Genomic DNA, 5,035 nt, shown 5'->3' with positions numbered 1-5,035 from the left:
GCGCCTCCATTCTCCATGCGCCTTTCTCTTTCAAGTAACTATGCAACTCCCGTCCAATCCAACTTCCAACCTGATCGCACATCCCAGTTGGGTTGGAAATCACCCAGGGCAGCAGACCTGTTGTGGAAGGGAAAAGCGTGCGGATGCGCTCGCCCTGGGCACTTTAGCCTTGAGTGAACACCGCCTGCCCCCTCCAGGCCCCCTCCAGGCTCGCGGTTAAAGGGGTCACCTGCGGTGGGCCAAGCGCCCCAGTTATGCGCGCGCGAACTGTGCTCCACGTGCAGGCGCCGCGGGGGCTCAAAGGCAGCGCGAACATCACTTTTTAATCCCAACTTTGCTTAAATTCGTGGCGTAGTTATCTTCAGTGACCTAGCATCCCATTTACCCAAATGTCCAAATCTTCTGATGACTTCTACCGTCATATTTTTCAAAAAAAAAAAAAAAAAAGCAAGCCTTAAAACAAAGATAAATGTTACACATGAAACTATTGAGAGTTTTTCATTGAGTTGCTACTAGCTCCACTTGTACAAAAAGAGATATAAGAATTAGGCATATTTAACAATGTAGTAAATTTCACTGACAGTTTTACAAACCAAAGTAACATTTAGCTTTCTTATATTAAATTTGAATAAAATTTTAATTTAGATGTATTAAAATTTTATTTTTTTTTAAGTTTATCAGTCTTTCCTGCCATGACTTATTTTTGTTCATCCTGTGCTGTTTTTCTGATAATTACTAGGTAATAAAATATAGTTTTATCAGTCATAATGCCTGTTACAATTTCAAAGATTAATTTGTTCACTATGCAATCTCCTTAACTTGAATCTGTTTAATCTAGGCCACTTGTTTTTTATTTATTTATTTATTAATCATTATTATTATTTTTTTTTTACAATGCTGGAGGTTGAACTCAGAGCTTCATTCCTGAAAATAAGGGCTCTACCACTGTGGTGCTGTGAATCTAATGTCCCCTATAAACTCAACTGTTCTGAATGTTTGATCCCCAGCTGATGGCAATTTGGGAGGTAGAGCCTTGTTGAGAATGTGTGCTGCAGTGGGTAGGCCTTGAGGGTTTATTAGCCCCTAGCACTGTTAGTTCAGCTCAGTCTCCTGCTGCTGAATGTCACCATCTGTGGTCAGGAGGTGATGCCCAGCCTCTGCTCCTTCATCTTTCCCCTGGAGACTGCAAACCAAAATAAACAGCATTCCTCCCATCAGCTGCCAGTGGTAGGATGCTTTGGCCCAGCAATGAAAAAGACAATTGCAACAGCCACAGAGCCACACCCACAATCCTAGGCTACAGGTCTTAAGTTGGGGATTTATATGACTTACTTAAGGAGCTTCATTTATATGCAGATGTGATAGATTGGGTTTTGAGTAACTAAACTTTGTTACCTAACAATCCTAATATATCTCAACATGTTTGAATCAAATGCTTGATGTATTCATTATGTATTATGCCTTGAGACTCCTACATATTAAATATGAAAGCTTTTATCTGTAAATATCCCATTCATCTATTTTCAAAAATTAAGTGTAATAACAAAACTTCATTAAAAACTACATTCATTCTATGGTTTAGACCCATATGGTAGATGCTTCATAACCAGCCTGCTAGACTATTGGGAGGCGGTAAATCTTCAAGAGGTAGGGCTGAATGAAAGGAAGCAAGGGCCCCATTTGTCCCAGGGAAAAAGGGGACTCAAGTCCCTTCCTTTCCTTTGTTCCCCAAGATCATGATGTGGTCAGGCCCCCATGGCCATGTCCAGTCTTACCACTACTGGAAAATGACAAGCATATCTGACCAAGGACTCAAATCTTTGACACTGTGATTCAATGGAAATGCATCATCTGCATAGGACTCAATCCCGAGCTCCAGAGCATCATGCCATCGTGTATACAATGAACTCATCCTTTTGCTGAGGTCCACCCTAGTTATAAGACAAAAATGACTGTTCCTGTCTTATTAAGTTCCCAGCCTTTCTAAAGTGTGAAACTGCTTCACCCCGGGGGCGAGGGGGGGTGGTTTCCAGCCTTTCAGATAAGAGTTACTTCCTGGGCTGGAGAGATGGCTTAGCGGTTAAGCGCTTGCCTGTGAAGCCTAAGGACCCCGGTTCGAGGCTCGGTTCCCCAGGTCCCACGTTAGCCAGATGCACAAGGGGGCGCACGCGTCTGGAGTTCGTTTGCAGAGGCTGGAAGCCCTGGCGCGCCCATTCTCTCCCTCTCCCTCTATCTGTCTTTCTCTCTGTGTCTGTCACTCTCAAATAAATAAATAAATAATTAAGAAAAAAAAAAGAGTTACTTCCTGTCAGATTGTAAGAGTCAAGATATTTGGAGAACACAGCAATCCACCCATATCTATGCATGGTCCAAATACAATCTTAACATGTGTTTTGTTTAGATTCTTAGCATCAAGAGGATTTCACAAAGCATAGTTGAGGAACTTTACATAAACTGCTAGCCCAGTCACCCAAGCCTAAATGGTACATGGCATCTATTGTAGGGTGGACATAAATGAAAATACTAACTATAAGGAATGGGTCTTTTTGTAATGAAATGTAATAGGTTTTTGAAATCATGTTTAACTGAAAAGGGGATGTTATGGTGTGGATACAAAACGTCTCCCAAAAAGCTGATGTGTTAAGTAGTTGGTATCCAAATTAGGGACCCTACCATTAGGAGGTGATGGAATCAGACAGCTTGGAATTAATCAATGCATTAATCCATGGGTGGATTCATAACGTGACAGCAGAACTGCCTCCCCAGTCTCTCTGCTTCCTGACCTCCATGACTGAAGCTACTTAGCTGTACCATAGTGCTCCACTGCGCAATATGTCAGAAGGGGACAAGGATTAAAACCTCTGAAACCATGGACCAAAATAGAGTCCTTTATTTTAAGCTGTTTCTTTTAAGTAATTGCTACTGGAACAAGAACTAAATAATAGGGAAAAAATTATAAATTTATTTAAAATGGTTTTTCTTTACACATTATGATATATCCCTTTTGCTTATTAAAAATTATTTACTTATTTATTTATTTATTGTAGAGAAATAGCAGCATACCAGTGTCTCTTGTAGTGTGTCTGTGGATATTGGTGAATCAAAGCCAGGTTTCAGGTCTCATAAGCAAATGCCTTTAAACACTGACCTATCTACACAGAAGTCCTTTTGGTTTGTAAGTCCTCTTTGACTGCAAAAGTCGAGCTTATCATGGAAATCTAAAGCAGGCTGTATCTTGTTGCTCCACCCAATACTGTCAAATATTACTAAATGTCTGAAATGTAGCTTTCTTTAATATCCGATACAACCCTTCAGGCTAATTGCTTTTTCTGTTATCATATTGTTGCCTAACTTAGTATCGCAGAGAACTAACCTGTGGCTGTCCAATGTTCTAATTGGTGGCTATAGTTGAAGTTCATTAAACTGATGTACATCACACACACCTGACTACTGTTTTTGATCCAACGTGGGCCATAGCTGTTCTGGGTGCTATGCCTTTGTGAAATTCAAAAATATTCATTTACTCTCTATTTCCACAGTTTGTTTAAGGGAATGCCTAAGCCTATAGCATTCTTTGTGAATCCAGTTGCACCATGACAGAATAAGAGCAAAAACTGAGTGGCCCCTTGACGTTGTCTGGCAATGAACATAACCCTGCTTTCCCTGGGAGACATCTGCACAGTCTTCACAATAGTTGCTGTATGCAGTTTTTGGTACAGCCTCTCTGATGTGCATACCACCAATGACTTCATTCTGAAATCAAAGTGGGGAATCTGTTATAATATCTTCATCAACTGCCCTTGACATGCAAAGATACTTCAGTCTTAAACTGAAGTTTTTGCATTGAAATTGAAAAGTTGAATTTTAACTTGGTATTATTCCACTATTTAATGTTTACTAGTTACTATTTCTATTACATATCTGATACGCTTTTTGATTTTTGAGTGACAACTAATTTCTCACAGCATCCCACAGTCTACTACTTTGGATCAGAGATACTATAGCCTGCCTTTCTGGTCTGTGAAGGAGAGTCTACTGTTGAAAACTACACAGAACACCCTCAACCTCACCACCATTCCTTCTTGTTCCCCTTCAATGTTGAAAGTGCCAGCACTACTCACCAGGAGCCTGCAACATATTATAAACTACTTAGTGATTTGGCCCCTCCTTTTTCTTCAGGATTCTGAAATTTAATTCAATCCTTGTTTAAGCGAACACCATTGTGCAGAACACCACAGCCACATAGGAACTCATTTTCTGGGTCACCCCAAGAGAGAGAACTTTCTCTGTTCACTTGCTCCACTAGTCCTGTGTTGACATACCCATTTATGTGGTTCCTTATTTCCCCACAAGAGTTATTCAGCTTAGTCCATTTTCCTTTCCATATGAAAATTATTTTTTTCTGTTAAATTTTGAGGCATTTAGAAAGTATACAGTCAGCATGTTTTCTCTATTAAAACAGCTTTTCAAACAAAATCCCTCTGCATATTACTATGGATTTGATTTTTTTTTTAATTGACAGTTGGCAATAAATTTCCAATCATGTGCGATGGCAGCTATTAAAATCTTTCACCAAGGCTATGCTGTTCTCAGTGCCTAGATAGACGACAGTCTTTGCTCAGCTTCCTACTTTATGAAGTTTATCAGCTTCTGCTGTAGCCAAGCATGAGTCCTCAGGCCTTGACACTAATCTTCATACCATTTATAAAATTCAAGCCTTTAAGCCTATAAGCAGTCAAAAATATTCCCACGGGCCAATGCAACTTTGATCCCAGCCTACCACTATGCTTGGAGTTCTTTTTATGCTTGCCAACTGCATATCCTCCTTTCTTGTGTCCAAGCTTATGAATATAGTGAAATAGCATTTATATTCAATCTTCTTAGATGTTTAAAGTAGTGAGGAATCATGATATATGGGTAAACTTCACAGAAGCAAGTGAAGGTACTGCTTGCAAGCTTGTAAAATGACAATATTGTCTACTTTTTATTATTAAAAGAAAACTGTAAGTTATATAACTAAACTTACATACTATTT

General features: G+C 39.6%; 1 pseudogene; it reads right to left on the bottom strand.

Moving 5' to 3' along the window:
* Positions 1-201: 201 nt before the first annotated feature.
* Positions 202-310, bottom strand: LOC123459980 (annotated as a pseudogene).
* Between the last annotated feature and the right edge of the window lie 4,725 nt (positions 311-5,035).

The sequence above is a fragment of the Jaculus jaculus genome, chromosome 3, assembly GCF_020740685.1.
Source record: "Jaculus jaculus isolate mJacJac1 chromosome 3, mJacJac1.mat.Y.cur, whole genome shotgun sequence".
NCBI classification, from domain to species: Eukaryota; Metazoa; Chordata; class Mammalia; order Rodentia; family Dipodidae; genus Jaculus; species Jaculus jaculus.
The sequence above is the reverse complement of the archived record's forward strand: the minus strand, read 5'-3'. Positions and strand labels throughout refer to the sequence as shown.